Source organism: Anomaloglossus baeobatrachus, chromosome 1 (assembly GCF_048569485.1).
Source record: "Anomaloglossus baeobatrachus isolate aAnoBae1 chromosome 1, aAnoBae1.hap1, whole genome shotgun sequence".
Lineage (NCBI taxonomy): Eukaryota > Metazoa > Chordata > Amphibia > Anura > Aromobatidae > Anomaloglossus > Anomaloglossus baeobatrachus.
This window is the reverse complement of record NC_134353.1, coordinates 437352157-437375118: the sequence shown is the minus strand read 5'-3', so window position 1 is coordinate 437375118 and position 22962 is coordinate 437352157. Positions and strand designations below refer to the sequence as shown.

The following is a 22962-nucleotide window of genomic DNA, read 5'->3' as shown; positions in this document are numbered from 1 at the left end:
GTTAAGTTGTCATCCCAATCTGGTATCTGCGTCTCATCGTCATCAGTATGTTCCTCATTGTCTCTACCAACAGGTGTTACAGTTTGGGAATGAGGGTCTACATTATGCTCAGAAACTTGGTCATCAAGGCCTGAATCAGACTCACAAAGCTTCTGGGCATCACTGCAGACCATTTCCTGGTCTGTACTCACTGTAGTTTGGCAACAGACCTCTGATTCCCAGGCTATAGTGTGACTGAACAGCTCTGCAGACTCAGCCATCTCTGTTACACCATACTCTTCAGGGCGGGTGGAGACTTGAGAGCTGGGAGAAAGCAAGTGCGATTGGGATGACAACTCAGAGGACTGTTGTTTTTTGGATGTTGAAGTTGAGGTGGAGGAGAGGCCACTTGTTGGAGCACTTGAGATCCATTCAAGCTTGTTCTTTTTTTGTGCATCATCTACCTTTGTTACAGTTGTTCGGTTCCGTAAAAAAGGAAGCACATCGGATTGTCCACGGAAAGTAGTAGACATCTTACTTTTGCTGGAAGATGGCATTTCTTCAGCAGATGTTAATGTAGCTTTCCCACCTACCCCACAGACACAAACTTTTTTTCCTTTTCCAACACGCCTGTTCCCCTTTCCACCAGCATCTGTCCTTTTGCCACTCATTTTGTTAGCGAAAAGATTGGACACTTAAAATGTGGTAGCAAAAATGGAGAGGTGCTGTAGATTGCAGAGGTGGTCTAGCTTTATTGACAGCTGAAGAACCAACACTGACTATCCCAGACAATTTTAATATGCCCCTAACAGTGGCAGCACAGTTTGCAATTAGAATTGTGTGGGAAAAATGGGCAGTTGGGTAGAATGCCCGGGTGCTGTGGGTAGCAGGACAGCAAAGGGACACTAACGTAGTATTCCAGACACTTTTAGGATGGCACAAAAAGTGTCAGCTCTTTGGTCAAATAAAATAGCGTGGCAAAAATGGGCAGGTGGGTATAATGCACGGGTGCTGTGGGTAACAGGACAGCAAAGGAACACTAAGGCGGGCTTTGCACGTTGCGACATCGCAAGCCGATGCTGCGATGTCGCACACGATAGTCCCCGCCCCCGTCGCAGGTACGATATCGTGTGATAGCTGGCGTAGCGAAAATTATCGCTACGCCAGCTTCACACGCACTCACCCGCCCTGCGACCGTCGCTCTGGCCGGCGACCCGCCTCCTTCCTAAGGGGGGCGGGTCGTGCGGCGTCATAGCGACGTCACACGGCAGGCGGCCAATAGCGGCGGAGGGGCAGAGATGAGCAGGATGTAAACATCCTGCCCACCTCCTTCCTTCCGCATATCCTACGGAAGCCGCGGTGACGCCGGTAGGAGATGTTCCTCGCTCCTGCGACTTCACACACAGCGATGTGTGCTGCCACAGGAACGAGGAACAACATCGGACCGTCGCGTCAGCGTAATTATGGATTACGCCGATGCTGCACCGATGATACGATTACGACGATTTTGCGCTGGTTAATCGTCATCTAGGCTTTACACACTACGATGTCGCATGCGATGCCGGATGTGCGTCACTTTCAATTTGACCCCACCGACAACGCACCTGCGATGTCGTAGTGTGCAAAGCCGCCCTAAGGTACTATCTCAGACACTTTTAGGATGTCACAAAAAGTGTCAGCTCTTAGGGCAAATAAAATAGCATGGCAAAAATGGGCAGGTGGGTATAATGCACGGGTGCTGTAGGTAGCAAGACAGCAAAGGAACACTAAGGTAGTATTCCAGACACTTTTAGGATGGCACAAAAAGTGTCAGCTCTTTGGGCAAATAAAATAGCGTGGCAAAAATGTGCATGTGGGTAGAATGCACGGGTGCTCTGGTGAGCAGGACAGCAAAGGAAGCCTCACTTTCTATCCCTGCTAATGAAAAAATGCAGCAAGGAATTGCCTGAGCTGAGGTAGCCAGACGCTGTTATCTAAAGCCCTACACCGCATTTGCACGGACATGCTTAGCAGCTATGGCTATCAATGCCTGTAAATCAGCCCTGAAAAGGGCTGAAATAACCAGCAGTCCCTAATCCCTAAAGCGCTGTGTAGATTGCACTGTATCTCTATAGCGCACACAGCAGCAGCAGCAGCGTGAGCGGTGACTGTCACCCACACGCAGAAGACAGATAATAGCGGCGAAGGAGAAAATGGCCGTATCTTATAGGTTAAGGACATGTGACATGCACAGCCTATGACACATGCCCTTGCTTGTCTGGCAAAAATCCACTTAGCTGTGTGTGTGTCTGTAATTTGCTGACAGCCTGGAACGCCCCACTGCACGCGCGGTTAGGGGAAAAAAAAATTAAAAAATGGTGATCGGCATTCTCTCAGCACTTTGCAGCAGCACAGATCTAAACCCCGTCCCCCCCGCACACTATACGCTGAAATTTGATAATAGTGTGAATCACAGAGTGACTCACACTATTACAGTGAAAAGCCAGCTAGTAACTAGCTAGGCTTTTTGGTGATCGAACTGTTCTCGAACGTAACTCGAACTGTCGAGCTTTTAGCAAAAATCACTCGAACATGAAATTGGCGAACCTCGAACATCGCTCATCTCTAGCAGTGACGTCACTACTGCGCACTGATGTGCTAAAATGTCAGAGTGGCATAACAGTGGACACACGCTGAGGAGACTGGGGCAGTGGCTGAATGAGTAGAAGTGAGTATATTTGTGTATTTAATCAGGAATTCCAGAGGACTATGGGGAAGCATATATGGGGGTTGCAAAATAGTATATGGGGCTGCATATTGTTAGGACCAGGATGACGGGTAGGCCCAGGAGGTGGATCCACTGGACTGAGCACCCCACCGAGGGCAAGGTGCCTGGTAGCCGAAGCACTACGGGTAGCAGGACAGTCCGTTCAGAGGAGTGGGTGTAGAAGTCCCTGGGATCACGGAGTCTCTGAAGGTAGTCCGGGTGACAGAGCGCAGGTTCGGAGGCCGAGATGATGTCAGTCAGGGTCTGGAACCAGCGGAACGGGGAGATCGGTCACCACACAGATCCAGGAATCGGAGATGGTAGGGACTGAGAAGATGGCGGACAGTCCGTTCGGGGTTCTGGAACCGTCAGGACCGGTTGGCGGGACAGGAGCGGCTCTACAAGAGAGATAGGTGAGTACGAGACAATGGCACAGGGAGACCTGACTCCTAGCTTAGCAAACACGAAGAACAGGCACCGCCCACTTGGAAAGGAACCCCCTATATACCCTGTACCTGCATCTTCAATATCCTGTTGGAGGATGCTGGCCCTTTAAGAAAAGGTCAATGACCGCGCGCGCGCCCTAATGCGCATGCGGGAGGCCCGGGTGCCAGAAGCCAGAGCAGGATGCGGTGTACAGGAGGCAGGAGTGCCGGGCCGGCTCAGGACAGCAGACGGGCGCCGGGACCGGGTTGCCTGGAGGACGCAGGTGAGGGAGCATGGAGGCTGAGGAGCGGGGGACCGGGAAGCGTGGCACGGGAGCGGGGAAGCGAGGTCCGGGAGCGGGGGAGCGTGGCAGAGGAGTCGGGGAGCGTGGCAGAAGAGCCGGGGAGCGTGGCAGGGGAGCCGGGGAGCGTGGCAGGTGAACCGGGGAGCGTGGCAGGGGAACCGGGGAGCGTGGCACGGGAACCGGGGAGTGTGACACATATAACTATATGTTGGCGCACAATATTATATTGGGGCACACAATATGGTGGTGCACTATATGGGGGCTGCATACTAGTATATGGCGGAATATAAGGGGTGCATACTACTATATGGAGGAATATAAGGCGTGTACTAAACTATATGAAGGAATATAAGGGGAACATAATACTATATGGAGGAATATAAGGGGTGCATAATACTATATGCAGGAATATAAGGTGTGCATAATACTATATGAAGGATCCCTTTTACATGGAATATAGGGGTGCATTATACATGGAGGACTATGGAGCTGCATAATCCAATATGAAGGACTATGGGGTGCATTTTAATACATATAGGACTTAGGGGGTTGCATTATATGGAGGACTAATTGGGTTACCTTATACATGGACTTTAGGGGTGCATTATACAGTGCCTACAAGTAGTATTCAACCCCCTGCAGATTTAGCAGGTTTGATAAGATGCAAATAAGTTAGAGCCTGCAAACTTCAAACAAGAGCAGGATTTATTAACAGATGCATAAATCTTACAAACCAACAAGTTATGTTGCTCAGTTAAATTTTAATACATTTTCAACATAAAAGTGTGGGTCAATTATTATTCAACCCCTAAGTTAAATATTTTGTGGCATAACCCTTGTTTGCAATTACAGCTAATAATCGTCTTTTATAAGACCTGATCAGGCCGGCACAGGTCTCTGGAGTTATCTTGGCCCACTCCTCCATGCAGATCTTCTCCAAGTTATCTAGGTTCTTTGGGTGTCTCATGTGGACTTTAATCTTGAGCTCCTTCCACAAGTTTTCAATTGGGTTAAGGTCAGGAGACTGACTAGGCCACTGCAACACCTTGATTTTTCCCTCTTGAACCAGGCCTTGGTTTTCTTGGCTGTGTGCTTTGGGTCGTTGTCTTGTTGGAAGATGAAATGACGACCCATCTTAAGATCCTTGATGGAGGAGCGGAGGTTCTTGGCCAAAATCTCCAGGTAGGCTGTGCTATCCATCTTCCCATGGATGCGGATCAGATGGCCAGGCCCCTTGGCTGAGAAACAGCCCCACAGCATGATGCTGCCACCACCATGCTTGACTGTAGGGATGGTATTCTTGGGGTCGTATGCAGTGCCATCCAGTCTCCAAACGTCACGTGTGTGGTTGGCACCAAAGATCTCGATCTTGGTCTCATCAGACCAGAGAACCTTGAACCAGTCTGTCTCAGAGTCCTCCAAGTGATCATGAGCAAACTGTAGACGAGCCTTGACATGACGCTTTGAAATTAAAGGTACCTTACGGGCTCGTCTGGAATGCAGACCATTGCGGTGGAGTACGTTACTTATGGTATTGACTGAAACCAATGTCCCCACTGCCATGAGATCTTCCCGGAGCTCCTTCCTTGTTGTCCTTGGGTTAGCCTTGACTCTTCGGACAAGCCTGGCCTTGGCATGGGTGGAAACTTTCAAAGGCTGTCCAGGCCGTGGAAGGCTAACAGTAGTTCCATAAGCCTTCCACTTCCGGATGATGCTCCCAACAGTGGAGACAGGTAGGCCCAACTCCTTGGAAAGGGTTTTGTACCCCTTGCCAGCCTTGTGACCCTCCACGATCTTGTCTCTGATGGCCTTGGAATGCTCCTTTGTCTTTCCCATGTTGACCAAGTATGAGTGCTGTTCACAAGTTTGGGGAGGGTCTTAATTAGTCAGAAAAGGCTGGAAAAAGAGATAATTAATCCAAACATGTGAAGCTCATTGTTCTTTGTGCCTGAAATACTTCTTAATACTTTAGGGGAACCAAACAGAATTCTGGTGGTTTGAGGGGTTGAACAATAAATGACCCTCTGAATAAACTTTTCACAATTTAAAAAAATAAATAAAAAAAGAAATAACATTCTTTTTTGCTGCATTTCACACTTCCAGGCTGATCTACAGTCCAAATGTCACAATGCCAAGTTAATTCTGAATGTGTAAACCTGCTAAATCTGCAGGGGGTTGAATACTACTTGTAGGCACTGTATATGGAGGATTATAGGGCTGCATAATACAATATGAAGGACACCTTATACATGGAATGCGAGGGTGCATTATACATGGAGAACTATGGGGCTGCATAAGACAATATGAAGGACTATGGGGATGCGTTATAATACATATAGGATTATGGGGGCTGCATTATATGAGGACTAATGGCGTTACCTTATACATGGACAATAGGGCTGCATTAGAATACATTAAGGACTATGGGGTGAATAATACAATACACTGTGTGCAGAATTATTAGGCAAATTAGTATTTTGATCACATGATACTTTTTCTACATGTTGTCCTACTCCAAGCTGTATAGTGAAAGCCAACTGCCAATTAAGTAAATCAGGTGATGTGCATCTCTGTAATGAGGTGTGGTGTAATGACATCAACACCCTATATAACGTGTGCTTAATTATTAGGCAGCTTCCTTTCCTTTGACAAAATGGGTCAGAAGAGAGATTTGACGGGCTCTGAAAAGTCTAAAATTGTGAGATGTCTTGCAGAGGGATGCAGCAGTCTTGAAATTGCCAAACCTTTGAAGCGTGATCACCTAACAATCAAGCGTTTCATGTCAAATAGCCAACAGGGTCGCAAGAAGCGTTCCAGGACAAAAAGGCACAAAATAACTGCCCATGAATTGAGGAAAATCAAGCGTCAAGCTGCCAAGATGCCATTTGCCACCAGTTTGGCCATATTTCACAGCTGCAACGTTACTGGAGTATCAAACAGCACAAGGTGTGCCATACTCAGGGACATGGCCAAGGTAAGGAAGGCTGAAAAACGACCACCTCTGACCAAGAAACATAAGATAAAAGCTGGGCCAAGAAATATCTTAAGACTGATTTTTCAAAGGTTTTATGGACTGATGAAATGAGAGTGACTCTTGATGGGCAGATGGATGGGCCAGAGGCTGGATCAGTAAAGGGCAGAGAGCTCCACTCCGACTCAGACGCCAGCAAGGTTGAGGTGGGGTACTGGTATGGGCTGGGATCATAAAAGATCAACTTGTGTGACCTTTTCGGGTTGAGAATGGAGTGAAGCTCAACTCCCAGACCTACTGCCAGTTTCTGGAAGACAACTTCTTCAAGCAGTGGTACAGGAAGAAATCAGTATCGTTCAAGAAAAACATGATTTTCATGCAGGACAATGCTCCATCACATGCATCCAACTACTCCACAGTGTGGCTGGCCAGTAAAGGTCTAAAAGATGAAAAAATAATGACATGGCCCCCTTGTTCACCTGATCTGAACCCCATAGAGAATCTGTGGTTCCTCATAAAATGTGAGATCTACAGGGAGAGAAAACAGTACACCTCTGGGAGCAGTGTCTGGAGGCTGTGGTGTCTGGAGGCTGTGGCGGCTGCTGCACGCAATGTTGAGTGTAAACAGATCAAGCAATGACAGAATCTATGGATGGTAGGCTGTTAAGTGTCATCATAAAGAAAGGGTGCTATATTGGTCACTAATTTTTTGGGGTTTTGTTTTTGCATGTCAGAAATGTTTATTTCTAAATTTTGTGCAGTTATATTGGTTTACCTGGTGAAAATAAACAAGTGAGATGGAAATAGATTTGGTTTTTATTAAGTTGCCTAATAATTCTGCACAGTAATAGTTACCCGCACAGACAGATATCCTCCTAAGGCTATGTGTCCACGAGAGAATGTAGCTGCGGATTTTTCTGCATCAAAATCCGCAGCTTTCCCGCAAAATCCGCACCTTTTCAAAAGTGCGGATTTGCCGCTGATTTACCGCGGAATTGCCGCGGATTTTGGTGCGGATTTTTTTTTTTTTTCCCCAATTTTAAAGCCAAAATCCGGATGAAAATCCGCAACAATAATTGACATGTTGCAGATTTTTCCGGACAAAAATCCGCACGAAATCCGCTGCGGAAAAATCCGCACGAAATCCGCTGCGGAAAAATCCGCAGCATGGACACAGCATTTCCAAAATGCCCTAGAAATGGCTGGGAAGTGCCGGTGCTGCAGATTTTCGGGAAATCCGCGGCTTTTCCGCGAGAAATCCGCGGCAAAATCCGTGCATTTTCCGCAGCGTGGACACATAGCCTAAGATAGCCAAATCTAAAAAACCCCACTCCAACTGCCAAAAATATTAAGCTTTGATATTTATGAGTCTTTTGGGTGATTGAGAACATAGTTGTTGATCAATAATAGAAAAAAATCCTCTGAAATACAACTTGCCTAATAATTCTGCACACAGTGTATGAAGGACTATGGTGACTGCATTATAATACATATAGGACTATGGGGGTGCATTATAATATATGGAAAACTATGGGGTGCAGTATAATATACGCAGGACTGTGGGGTGCAGTATAATATATGTAGTACTATGGGGTGCAGTATAATACATGGAGGACTAAGGGGTGCAGTATAATATATGGAGGACTATGGAGTGAATTATAATACATGGAGGACTATGGGAGTTGTAGTATAATAATTGGAGGGCTATGAGAGCTACCTTATACATAGAGGACTATGGGAAATGCATTATAATACAAGGAGGACTATGGGGCGCATTCTAGTAAAATGAAGGGTTACGTGGGACCAGTGGCGTAACTAGAGTTGGATGGGCCCCGGTGCAAAGTTCAGACCTGGGCCCCCCCCCTTCACATACGTCGACACTTGGGGTAGGGGACAATGACACTGACACTCGGGGTACAGGATAATGACGCTGACACTTGGCTCTCACCCACAGCACCCTGAAATCCCTCTATCAGCACCCAGCTTTCCTATGTTCTGATATTTATCTTGTCCTCAGCACCCAGCTTTCCCATATCAGAGCATGAGAAAGCTGGGTGCTGAGAGATGTATATCAGAACATGGGAAAGCCGGGTGCTGAGAGATGTATATCAGAACATGGGAAAGCTGGGTGCTGAGAGATGTATATCAGAACATGGGAAAGCTGGGTGCTGAGAGATGTATATCAGAACATGGGAAAGTTGGGTGCTGAGAGATATATATCAGAAAATGGGAAAGCTGGGTGCTGAGAGATGTATATCAGAGCATGGGAAAGCTGGGTGCTGAGGGAAAGAGCCTTTTTCCCTCAGCACAAAACGTTCCCATCCCCTGATTGTATCTTTGTCCCCCCTTGTACATAGTTCTCTAAATACAAAAATGGCCCCAACATTGCCTTCCAAATAGTATAAAGGGTCCCACATAATCCTTCATATATTAGAATTCAGCCCTATAGTCCTCCATGTATTATAATGCATTGACCATAGTCCTCCATGTATTATACTGCACCACATAGTCCTCCATATATTATACTGCACCACATAGTCCTCCATATATTATGCTGCACCACATAGTCCTCCATATATTATACTGCACCCCATAGTCCTCCATATATTATACTGCACCACATAGTGCTCCATATATTATACTGCACCACATAGTCCTCCATATATTATGCTGCACCACATAGTCCTCCATATATTATACTGCACCACATAGTGCTCCATATATTATACTGCACCACATAGTCCTCCATATATTATACTGCACCACATAGTCCTCCATATATTATGCTGCACCACATAGTCCTCCATATATTATACTACACCACATAGTCCTCCATATATTATACTGCACCACATAGTCCTCCATGTATTATAATTCACCCCATAGTCCTCCATATATTATACTGCACCACATAGTGCTCCATATATTATACTGCACCACATAGTCCTCCATATATTATACTGCACCACATAGTCCTCCATATATTATGCTGCACCACATAGTCCTCCATATATTATACTACACCACATAGTCCTCCATATATTATACTGCACCACATAGTCCTCCATGTATTATAATTCACCCCATAGTCCTCCATATATTATACTACACCACATAGTGCTCCATATATTATACTGCACCACATAGTCCTCCATATATTATACTGCACCACATAGTCCTCCATATATTATGCTGCACCACATAGTCCTCCATATATTATACTGCACCACATAGTCCTCCATATATTATACTGCACCACATAGTCCTCCATGTATTATAATTCACCCCATAGTACTCCATATATTATACTGCACCACATAGTCCTCCATGTTTTTTAATGCACCCCCATAGTCCATGTGTAAGGTAGGCTCCATAGTCCTCCATATATTATAATGTAGCCCCCATAGTCCTATATAGATTATAACACAACCCCATAATACTTCAGATGGTATTATACAGCCCCATATTCCTCCATGTATAATGCACCCCTATATTCCATGTATAAGGTGTCCTTCATTTTGTATTATACAGCCCCCCCAGACCTCCATTTATAATGCAGCCCTATAGACCTCCAGTATAATGCAGCCTCATAAACTTCTATGTATAATACACCCCTATACTCCATATATATAAGGTGTCCTTCATGTTTATTATGCAGCCTCTCCGGGCCTCCATATAGAATAATGCAGCCAACCTCTAAAGGCCTCCATGTATAATATACCAGCTACCCTCCCCAGGCCTCCATGTATAATATAGCAGCCAGCCTCTCCAGGCCTCCATGTATAATATAGCAGCCAGCCTCCCCAGGCCTCCATGTATAATAATACAGCCAGCCTCCCCAGGCCTCCATGTATAATATAGCAGCCAGCCTCTCCAGGCCTCCATGTATAATATAGCAGCCAGCCTCTCCAGGCCTCCATGTATAATATAGCAGCCAGCCTCTCCAGGCCTACATGTATAATATAGCAGCCAGCCTCTCCAGGCCTCCCTGTATACTAATGTAGCCAGTCTCTCCAGGCCTCCATGTATATTAATGCAGACAGCCTCTCCAGGCCTCCATGTATACTAATGCAGCCAGCCTCTCCAGGCCTCCATGTATAATGAGCCTCCCCAGGCCTCTGGCCACCGTGTATTCACTAATTTATATATATAAAAATAAAAAAAACAAGTACTCACCCTCTCTCTTCCTGCTCTGTCTTCACGTCTCCTCATTCCACTGCTGCTGTCCTCACTGCTCCCCTCATTCCCCAGCCGCTGCTCGTCCTCACTGCTCCCCTCAATCCCCAGCCGCTGCTCGTCCTCACTGCTCCCCTCATTCTCCAGCCGCTGCTCATCCTCACTGCTCCCCTCAATCCCCAGCCGCTGCTCATCCTCACTGCTCCCCTCAATCCCCAGCCGCTGCTCGTCCTCACTGCTCCCCTCATTCTCCAGCCGCTGCTCGTCCTCACTGCTCCCCTCATTCCCCAGCCACTGCTCATCCTCACTGCTCCCCTCATTCCCCAGCCACTGCTCGTCCTCACTGCTCCCCTCATTCCCCAGCCACTGCTCGTACTCACTGCTCCCCTCATTCCACTGCTGCTGTCATCACTGCTCCCCTCATTCCCCAGCCGCTGCTCGTCCTCACTGCTCCCCTCAATCCCCAGCTGCTGCTCGTCCTCACTGCTCCCCTCATTCTCCAGCCGCTGCTCGTACTCACTGCTCCCCTCATTCCCCAGCCACTGCTCATCCTCACTGCTCCCCTCATTCCCCAGCCACTGCTCGTACTCACTGCTCCCCTCATTCCCCAGCCACTGCTCGTCCTCACTGCTCCCCTCATTCCCCAGCCACTGCTCGTACTCACTGCTCCCCTCATTCCCCAGCCACTGCTCGTCCTCACTGCTCCCCTCATTCCCCAGCCACTGCTCGTCCTCACTGCTCCCCTCATTCCCCAGCCACTGCTCGTCCTCACTGCTCCCCTCATTCCCCAGCCACTGCTCGTCCTCACTGCTCCCCTCATTCCCCAGCCACTGCTCGTCCTCACTACTCCCCTCATTCCCCAGCCACTGCTCGTCCTCACTGCTCCCCTAATTCACCAGCCACTGCTCGAACTCACCGCTCTCCTCTTCCATCGCTGCTCGTCCTCCCCCCTTCTCGTTCTCCCCGGTGCTCCGGTCGGCATCCTCCCGTCCTGCGCTCTGTGCACAGCAGTCGCACAGGAGTGACGTCACCGCGCAGGCACGGAGGGGGGGAGAGGGGAATGATGATGCGTAGAGTGCCGCCGGCAGCTCTATGCTTCAACATTACTGTGCGCGGTGACGGAGGAGGGGGCCCCGCTGCCACCGCTGCCACCAGGCAGGGGGGCCCGGTGTCGGCGGCGGCAGCGGGTCATATAGCCGCCGCGTGGTTTGTGACAGATCAGTGCAGCTCCTCCCTCACTGACAGGAGCTGGCTGCTGAACTGCTGGGCGGCCGCCGGGCCCCTAAGCTCCCGGGCCCGGTCGCAATGGCGACCGCTGCGACCGCGGTAGTTACGCCCCTGCGTGGGACCCAATATGCTATATGGAAGGCTATGTGGGGGCCATTATAGTATTTGGAGAACTATATATACGAGGGGGGACAAAGACATAAGCTTGGGATGGGAAAGTTTTGTGCTGATGGAAAGAGGCTCTTACCCGCAGCACCCAGCTTTACGATGCTATGATATGGGAAAGCTGGGTGCTGAGGGAAAGATGTATAGCAGAGCCTAGGGAAGCTGGGTGCTGAGGACAAGATGGATATCAGAACATAGGAAAGCTGGATGATGATAGAAAGAGGGATTTCAGATCATGGGAAACCTGGGTGCTGAGGGAAAGAGCAAAGTGTTAACTTCATTATCCCGTTCCCTGAGTGTCAGCGTCATTATCCCATGCCCCGAGTGTCGGTGTCATTATCCTGTACCCAGTGTATCTGTGTTGGGGGGGGGGGGCAGGTCCTAATTTTGCACTGGGGCCCATCAAATTCTGGTTATAACACTGCCCAGCGCAGAGATGACTAGATCACAGTTGCTGCACTGAGGCTCATGATTTCTGATCTCACAGCACTGTCTATAAGGAACGTCCCCTGTACAGTAACTCCATTCTATCTCACTAGAAGTGACTAGAGCGGAGTTGCTGCAGTGAGGCTCATGATTTCTGAGCTCACAGTACTGTTTATAAGGAACATCCTCTGTACAGTAACTCCATTCTATCTCACTAGAGGTGACTAGAGCGGAGTTGCTGCAGTGAGGCTCATGATTTCTGAGCTCACAGTACTGTTTATAAGGAACATCCTCTGTACAGTAAGTCCATTCTATCTCACTAGAGGTGACTAGAGCGGAGTTGCTGCACTGAGGCTCATGATTTCTGAGCTCACAGCACTGTCTATAAGGACGGCCTCAGCCAGTCAATGCATTGTGTTCAGAGATTGTACTGACGTTCATAGATATTTGAATAAACCCTTATACAGATTACATGAAGGCTCCCATAAACATAGGGCTAAAATCGCCCGGATCAGACAACAATCTGATGTGTATGGGGGCTATCTGACTTACCTCGAGAATGGATGTAAAGGGAGTGAAGGAATTGGCGTGTTTGAATTCCACTTGTTGATGCTTTTGATCTCTTGAAAGATAATCCACCCCCAGAGGAGGTGACATCTGCTCTCAGAGAGAGAACACAAGAACATTTGGCCGAGCACTCCTGTATGTGATAGGAGAGAGCTGTCGGACAAACGATTGTAGGGATTGTTTAGTGAAAACAAGTTATCACCTATCCATGGGCAAGGTGATCACCTGCTGATCAGTGTCCGATCACTGGAACCCGCACCGATTGGGAAAACGGGGAATTTTTATCCATATGTTTCAGGTATGTGTGACATCCATTTTTAACACGGATGCCACACGTACTCATGTTATTCTATAGTGTTCCTCACACATGCATGTTTTTACATGGACCGTGTTGCCCCACATTTCCCTGCATGCAGACATTGTTTTTTTTTCTCAGGCAGCACGGGTGTCACACTGATGTGATCCGTGTGACACGAACCGGAGAAAACACGTGTCTCTGAAATAAAATGAATTTTTATACTTACTTGTCTCCAACCCTGCTGTCACTTGCTTCCGATCCCCGCTCATTATTCTCAATGAATATGCACTCAACGGAGGACCTGGAAGCAGCAGCACCATAGACATCAGTGCCGGGGACAGGTGAGTATCCAAGGAACTCTGATATCCTGACGACACCTACGCTACCGCGGGTGTAGCGACAGGGACTTCACGGGTTCTTCATAGTTCATTGGGAACTCCGATGAACCCATGACGTTACTGCCGCGACACCCACAGTAGCGCGGGTGTCATCAGGATGTCATCTGAGTTCATTGTGAACTCTGATTAACCTGTGACATCACTGCCGCGCCCGCACACATACTGCTGACCTGAAAAACCTGAGCTCACCTTATGAGATGAAGGTCATCAAACAGAAGCATACACAGCAATATGTGTGTGCTCTCACAACCAATGAGGAATGTTCGGTTCTCCATTGAGTGTGACAGCAGTATAGGATTGACGTGACCGCCCCCAATTGGCTTTCGGCAGACCAGGATTAGGGCTTTGATAGAGAAATAAATTGGAAAAGAGGATGTCTTTTGTCTTTATTTATTGAATGATTTTCTCTTTTATGTCTTTCCAGGTTTGCTTTTGGGGAATGTCATGGGACCTCACCATAGATTACGGTAGAACTGTTTTTTATTTATAAAAACCAAATAAATTGATGAATGAGGTCTGAGTCGAAGGTTTTTTGTTCAAATAAAAGTTTGTTATTCTCCTTTCATCTACTGGATTAGTAGTAGGGGTGTAAGCTGGAGCTGGCATCAACCCCACAAATATTACCCAGTTTGCCATTGCACCAAAGCAATGGGAAGAGCCAGGTCCAGCACCACAATTGCTGCATCTAATTGATGTGCCACTTCTCGGGCGTCTGTGGGCTGCTATTGTTAGGCTGGAAAGGGCCAAATAACCATGACCCTTTCCACCCTAAGAATATCATCCCCCAGTTGTCTGCTGTACCATGGCTGTTTTTTTAGTAAAAATGGAGGGGACCACACGTAATTTTTTTTTTAAATCTAAAAATGTAAAAAATAAGCGTGGGATCCCCTCTATTTTTCATAACCAGCCAAGGTACAGCAGAGAGCTGAGGATTTCAGCCTACAGCTGCTGCTGTTCCTGTGCTGGACATGAAAGTTGGGGGAACCCCACGTCTTTTTTTTTTTTTAAAATTAAAAAATAGAAGTGGTGTAAAAATGCTGGTCAAGCTAACTATCTCTAGAACACTATTCTATAAGCTCTATTTATCTCCCTATATCTTTAATTTTTCAGGCTTTCCACATTAAACAAAACAAAAAACAACAAAAACATTCATTTCAGTATCTTACTTTTTTTTTTACCGGTACCACACGGACAATCATTCTGGTACGTGTGGCTTGCACCTGTTTAAACACGGACATCTGAAAGGGGCCTTATAGATACCCATCTATTGTATGTACTATCATTTTGAGTTGCTGCAAATTATGATGTTCTCCTCCTTGGCTAAAAATACTTCTCAAGATTTCTAAGGAGTATTGTTACCCCTCTGTAAAATATGTAGTGTCACCTCTGCCAGAGCCTGTCCTATGGAACAGCGGTGGCAACAGCTTCAGACGCTCAGCAAAAAGCAACTTACGTCCCTTTAAATTAAAAAAAAATGTTTGCCCCATATGACCGGAATCAGGCGGTGTGAGCCTCATGGAGTTATGTTGCCACCAAAGGGGTGAAACAGGACTGGGGCCTAATAAATGGGGGACATGAGAGAGGATCAGGGGGCTGCTAAAGACAGAAAATAAATTGTCAGCGAGATCTGATCAGTTTACTGTGGGTCTACATGTGAGGACTGAGATGTTTTGGAAACTACCTACAACACTGTGACCGCAGCCCGACCGGCAGTGACTGCTCACTAATGTCACACCGAGCTTTATCATTATAGAAATGAACATTCAGCCCAAACTTCTAGAACAGTTTTATTAAAATAAGTATATCAATTTAAAAAAAAAAAAGGAGAAATATATTTATACAGTTTTATTTTTATAGAGAACATTTATTCCATGCTGTACATGGGAACGGGTAACACCCAAAATACAGATATAAATTACAGTGAATAAACCAATCCTGAGATACGGGTACAGAGGGGAGCGGACCCTGCCCTCAGGGGCTTACAGTCTACAGGGTAAAGGGGAGGAGACAGAAGGTCGGGGATACAAATGTATAACACTGACAGACTGGTACAGAGGGGCGCAGACCCTGCTCTCGGGGGCTTACAGTCTACAGGGTAATGGGGAGGGGGAGACAGTAGGTCGGGGATACAAATATACACTGTAACAATCAACTTTACAAATCAATACGTAGAATAAAGCCATGTTGGACATTGGCGACAATGAAAGAAAAAAAAACTTTTGTATCCGAGTCCCGTGCGTTTTAGGTGTAAAAATTGTATTTCTCCATTTACCATAAAAATCCTCTTGTTGAATACATTGGAGGACACAGGAGGTGTGATGTGCATTAGACCACACTGTTCTCTCAGTCTCTAAGGTGGGACGACGGGGGGCAATTACACCCAGATGCCAGTAGTCACAAACTGTATTAGAAAAACAAAGGGAGAAGATTAATAGCACACAGGCGAGCCCCCTCCCACAAAGTGCAACACGGCCCCCTGCCCAGCACGAGCCCCCCACGTGCAGCCTCTCTCCCCCTGCAAGCTCCCCCCCCAACGTGCAGCCGCTCTCCCTGCGAGCCCGCCCAACGTGCAGCCGCTCTCCCTGCGAGCCCGCCCAACGTGCAGCCGCTCTCCCTGCGAGCCCCCCCAACGTGCAGCCGCTCTCCCTGCGAGCCCCACCCAACACACACACACACGGCCCCCACACACACACACACGGCCCCCACACACACACACACGGCCCCCACACACACACACACACGGCCCCCACACACGCCCACGGCCCACACACACACACACACACACACACACACGGCCCACACACCCACACACGGCCCCCACACCCACACACGGCCCCCACACACACACGGCCCCCACACACACACGGCCCCCACACACACACACACACACACACGGCCCACACACACACACACGGCCCACACACCCACACACGGCCCACACACCCACACACACACACGGCCCCCCCCCCCCCACACACACAGGGCCCCCACACACACACACACAGGGCCCCCACACACACACACAGGGCCCCCCCCCACACACACACACAGGGCCCCCACACACACGGCCCACACACACACAGGGCCCCCACACACACACACACAGGGCCCCCACACACACACAGGGCCCCCACACACACACACACACACAGGGCCCCCACACACACACACACAGGGCCCCCCCACACACACACACACACAGGGCCCCCCACACACACACACACACACAGGGCCCCCACACACAGGGCCCCCACACACACACACACACACACACAGGGCCCCCACACACACACACACACAGGGCCCCCACACACACACACACACACACACACACACACACGACACACACACACACCGGCCCCCCCACACCCACGGCCCCCCCACACACAGGGCCCCCCCACACACAGGGCCCCCCCACACACAGGGCCCCCCCCACACACACACACACAGGGCCCCCCCACACACACACACACAGGGCCCCCCCACACACACACACACAGGGCCCCCCCACACACACACAGGGCCCCCCCACACACACACAGGGCCCCCCCACACACACACAGGGCCCCCCCACACACACACAGGGCCCCCCCCACACACACACACAGGGCCCCCCCACACACACACAGGGCCCCCCCACACACACACAGGGCCCCCCCACACACACACAGGGCCCCCCCACACACACACAGGGCCCCCCCACACACACACAGGGGCCCCCCCACACACACACAGGGCCCCCCCACACACACACACACACACAGGGCCCCCCCACACACACACACACACACACAGGGCCCCCACACACACACACACACACACAGGGCCCCCACACACACACACACACACACACACACACACACACACACACACAGGGCCCCCACACACAACGCGCTGGGCAGCGGGGGCTCTCACAGCACCCCCCGCTGCCCCGCGAGAGCCCCCACAAAACGCACCACTGCCCCGAGAGAGCCCCCACAGACGTGCAGCGTCGCCCTCCGCGAGCCCCCCCACAGACGTGCAGCGTCGCCCTCCGCGAGCCCCCCACAGACGTGCAGCGTCGCCCTCCGCGAGCCCCCCACAGACGTGCAGCGTCGCCCTCGCGAGCCCCCCCACAGACGTGCAGCGTCGCCCTCCGCGAGCCCCCCACAGACGTGCAGCGTCGCCCTCACGCGAGCCCCCCACAGACGTGCAGCGTCGCCCTCCGCGAGCCCCCCACAGACGTGCAGCGTCGCCCTCCGCGAGCCCCCCACAGACGTGCAGCGTCGCCCTCCGCGAGCCCCCCACAGACGTGCAGCGTCGCCCTCACGCGAGCCCCCCCACAGACGTGCAGCGTCGCCCTCCGCGAGCCCCCCACAGACGTGCAGCGTCGCCCTCCGCGAGCCCCCCACAGACGTGCAGCGTCGCCCTCCGCGAGCCCCCCACAGACGTGCAGCGTCGCCCTCCGCGAGCCCCCCACAGACGTGCAGCGTCGCCCTCCGCGAGCCCCCCACAGACGTGCAGCGTCGCCCTCCGCGAGCCCCCCACAGACGTGCAGCGTCGCCCTCCGCGAGCCCCCCACAGACGTGCAGCGTCGCCCTCCGCGAGCCCCCCCACAGACGTGCAGCGTCGCCCTCCGCGAGCCCCCCCACAGACGTGCAGCGTCGCCCTCCGCGAGCCCCCCACAGACGTGCAGCGTCGCCCTCCGCGAGCCCCCCCACAGACGTGCAGCGTCGCCCTCCGCGAGCCCCCCACAGACGTGCAGCGTCGCCCTCCGCGAGCCCCCCACAGACGTGCAGCGTCGCCCTCCGCGAGCCCCCCACAGACGTGCAGCGTCGCCCTCCGCGAGCCCCCCACAGACGTGCAGCGTCGCCCTCCGCGAGCCCCCCAGACGTGCAGCGTCGCCCCCCCAGCCAGTGCGAGCCCCCCCAAACGTGCAGCGTCGCCCCCTGCCAGCTCCCCCAAACGTGCAGTGGCACACTGCCCAGTGCCAGCCCCCCCCCTCCCCAAACGTGCAGCGTCACCCCCTGCCAGCCCCCCCAAACGTGCAGCGTCGCCCCCCTGCCAGCCCCCCCAAACGTGCAGCGTCGCACCCTGCCAGCCCCCCTAAACGTGCAGCGTCGCTCACTGCCCAGTGCGAGCCCCCCACAAACGTGCAGCGTCGCCCCCAGCCCAGTGTGAACCCCCCCCAAACGTGCAGCTTCACCCCCCTTTCCAGTGCGAGTCCACCCCAACCATGCAAATTCGCTCCCTGGCAAGTGTGAGCCGCCCAAAACGGTTCCACATTGCTCTCTGCAAGGCCCCCAAACATGCAGCGTCGCCTCCTGCCTAGAGTAGCCCCCACATTCCTTATGAAACCTCCACAGCATCACCCCCTGCTCCGTGTAACCCCCCCATAAGCCACTTACCTTATTAAAGCCTGAGGATATACACGAGCTGCAGCCCCCAACACAGACAGGAGACAACTGCTCTGTGCCCCCAACATCCAGGCTGAGACCCCAGAGCTATAACTAATGAGGAGACACTGAATATTCTCCACCTCAGGGTCAGGATCCGTGCGCTCTGCACTGAGAAGCCGAGCACTGCCGCTTGTCCCGCCCCACAGATCTGCACGGCACTGAGGAGGCCCCGCCCCTTCCGGTGACATCATGATTTCATGAAATCACTCCTCCCCCTCAAAAAATCAACTCCGATCTAGCCTCTACCGTAGAGGCTAGATCGGAGTTGATTTTTTTGAGGTGGGAGGAGTGATTTCATGAAATCATGATGTCACCGGAAGGGGCGGGGCTTTCTCAGTGCCGTGCAGATCTGTGGGCGGGAAGCGGCAGTGCTCGGGCTCCTCTGTGCAGAGCGGAGGATCCTGACCCTGAGGTGGAGAAGAGTCAGCGTTTCCTCATTAGTTATAGCTCTGGGGTCTCAGCCTGGATGTTGGGGCACAGAGCAGTGTCTCCTGTCTGTGTTGGGGGCTGCAGCTCGTGTATGTCTCAGGCTTCAATAAGGTAAGTGTCTTATGGGGGGTTACACGGAGCAGGGGATGATACTGTACGTTTGAGGGGGCTTGCACTGGCCGGGGGTGCGACGCTGCACGTTTGGGGGTGGATGGCACTGGCCGGGGGGGCGACGCTGCACGTTTGGGGTGGCTCGCACTGGCCGGGGGGCGACGCTGCACGTTTGGGGGATGGCCACTGGCCGGTTGGTGACGCTGCACGTTTGGGGGGGGCTCGCACTGGCCGGGGGCGATGCTGCACGTTTGGGGGGGGCTCGCACTGGCCGGGGGGCGATGCTGCACGTTTGGGGGGGCTCGCACTGGCCGCGGTGCGACGCTGCACGTTTGGGGGGGCTCGCACTGGCCGGGGGGATGACGCTGTACGTTTGGGGGGCTCGCACTGGCCGGGGGGAAGACACTACATTTGGGGAGGCTCGCACTGGCCGGGGGGATGATGCTGCACGTTTGGGGGGGGCTCGCACTGGCCGGGGGGGGCGACGCTGCACGTTTGGGGTGGCTCGCACTGGCCGGGGGGCGACGCTGCACGTTTGGGGGGATGGCACTGGCCGGGGTTGGTGACGCTGCATGTTTGGGGGGGCTCGCACTGGCCGGGGGGCGACGCTGCACGTTTGGGGGGGCTCGCACTGGCCGGGGGGGCGACGCTGCACGTTTGGGGGGGCTCGCACTGGCCGGGGGGCGACGCTGCACGTTTGGGGGGATGGCACTGGCCGGTTGGTGACGCTGCACGTTTGGGGGGGGCTCGCACTGGCCGCGGTGCGACGCTGCACGTTTGGGGGGCTCGCACTGGCCGCGGTGCGAACGCTGCACGTTTGGGGGGGCTCACACTGGCCGGGGGGATGATGCTGTACGTTTGGGGGGGCTCACACTGGCCGGGGGATGATGCTGTACGTTTAGGGGGGCTCGCACTGGCCGGGGGGCGACGCTGCACGTTTGGGGGGGCTCGCACTGGCCGGGGGGCGACGCTGCACATTTGGGGGGATGGCACTGGCCGGGTTGGTGATGCTGCACGTTTGGGGGGGCTCGCACTGGCCGGGGGGCGACGCTGCACGTTTGGGGGGGGGCTCGCACTGGCCGGGGGGCGACGCTGCACGTTTGGGGGGGGCTCGCACTGGCCGGGGGGTGATGCTGCACGTTTGGGGGGGCTCGCACTGGCCGCGGTGCGACGCTGCACGTTTGGGGAGCTCGCACTGGGCCGGGGGGATGATGCTGTACGTTTGGGGGGGCTCGCACTGGCCGGGGGGGCGACGCTGCACGTTTGGGGGGGGCTCACACTGGCCGGGGGGATGATGCTGTACGTTTGGGGGGGCTCGCACTGGCCGGGTGGATGACGCTGTACGTTTGGAGGGGTTCGCACTAGCCGGGGGGGCGACGCTGCACGTTTGGGGGGGATGGCACTGGCCGGGGGGGCGACGCTGCACGTTTGGGGTGGCTCGCACTGGCCGGGGGGCGACGCTGCACGTTTGGGGGGGCTCGCACTGGCCGGGGGGATGACGCTGTACGTTTTGGGGGGGCTCGCACTGGCCGGGGGGGAAGACACTGTACATTTGGGGAGGCTCGCACTGGCCGGGGGGATGATGCTGCACGTTTGGGGGGGGGCTCGCACTGGCCGGGGGGGCGACGCTGCACGTTTGGGGTGGCTCGCACTGGCCGGGGGGCGACGCTGCACGTTTGGGGGGATGGCACTGGCCGGGTTGGTGACGCTGCACGTTTGGGGGGGCGACGCTGCAACGTTTGGGGGGGCTCGCACTGGCCGGGGGGCGACGCTGCACGTTTGGGGGGGCTCGCACTGGCCGGGGGGCGACGCTGCACGTTGGGGGGGCTCGCACTGGCCGGGGGGCGACGCTGCACGTTTGGGGGGGATCGCACTGGCCCGCGGTGCGACGCTGCACGTTTGGGGGGGCTCGCACTGGCCGGGGGGGCGACGCTGCACGTTTGGGGGGATGGCACTGGCCGGGTTGGTGACGCTGCACGTTTGGGGGGGCTCGCACTGGCCGCGGTGCGACGCTGCACGTTTGGGGGGCTCGCACTGGCCGCGGTGCGACGCTGCACGTTTGGGGGGGGCTCACACTGGCCGGGGGGATGATGCTGTACGTTTAGGGGGGCTCGCACTGGCCGGGGGGGCGACGCTGCACGTTTTTGGGGGATGGCACCGGCCGGGTTGGTGATGCTGCACGTTTGGGGGGGCTCGCACTGGCCGGGGGGCGACGCTGCACGTTTGGGGGGGCTCGCACTGGCCTGGGGGATGACGCTGTACGTTTTGGGGGGGCTCGCACTGGCCGGGGGGATGACGCTGTACGTTTTGGGGGGGCTCGCACTGGCCGGGGGGAAGACACAGTACATTTGGGGAGGCTCGCACTGGCCGGGGGGATGATGCTGCACGTTTGGGGGGGGCTCGCACTGGCCGGGGGGCGACGCTGCACGTTTGGGGGGGGGCTCGCACTGGCCAGAGGGCGATGCTGCACGTTTGGGGGGGCTCGTACTGGCCGCGGTGCGACGCTGCACGTTTGGGGGGGCTCGCACTGGCCGGGGGGCGACGCTGCACGTTTGGGGGGATGGCACTGGCCGGGTTGGTGACGCTGCACGTTTGGGGGGGCTCGCACTGGCCGCGGTGCGATGCTGCACGTTTGGGGGGGCTCGCACTGGCCGGGGGGATGATGCTGTACGTTTAGGGGGGCTCGCACTGGCCGGGGGGCGACGCTGCACGTTTGGGGGGGCTCGCACTGGCCGGGGGGGCGACGCTTGCACGTTTGGGGGGGTGGCACTGGCCGGGTTGGTGACGCTGCACGTTTGGTGGGGGGGCTCGCACTGGCCGGGGGCGATGCTGCCACGTTTGGGGGGGCTCGCACTGGCCGGGGGCGATGCTGCACGTTTGGGGGGGCTCGCACTGGCCGGGGGGGATGATGCTGTACGTTTAGGGGGGCTCGCACTGGCCGGGGGGCGACGCTGCACGTTTGGGGGGGGCTCGCACTGGCCGGGGGGCGACGCTGCACGTTTGGGGGGATGGCACCGGCCGGGTTGGTGATGCTGCACGTTTGGGGGGCTCGCACTGGCCGGGGGGCGACGCTGCACGTTTGGGGGGGGCTCGCACTGGCCGGGGGGGCGATGCTGCACGTTTGGGGGGGCTCGCACTGGCCGCGGTGCGACGCTGCACGTTTGGGGGGGGGCTCACACTGGCCGGGGGGATGATGCTGTACGTTTGGGGGGGCTCACACTGGCCGGGGGGATGATGCTGCACGTTTGGGGGGGGCTCACACTGGCCGGGTGGATGACGCTGTACATTTGGAGGGGTTCGG

At 53.9% G+C, this 22962-nt stretch overlaps 1 long non-coding RNA gene across 2 annotated transcripts; it reads right to left on the bottom strand.

The window, feature by feature from the left end:
- Positions 1–15513: 15513 nt before the first annotated feature.
- LOC142294380 (uncharacterized) lies at positions 15514–19237 on the bottom strand. 2 transcript variants are annotated; one of them, XR_012751302.1, is made up of 2 exons: positions 19202–19237; positions 15514–16084 (listed from the first exon to the last, which is right to left on the bottom strand). It is a non-coding gene; the product is annotated as an uncharacterized LOC142294380 (long non-coding RNA). The 2 variants fall into 2 exon arrangements; XR_012751303.1 differs by lacking the exon at positions 19202–19237 and adding an exon at positions 19071–19194.
- Between the last annotated feature and the right edge of the window lie 3725 nt (positions 19238–22962).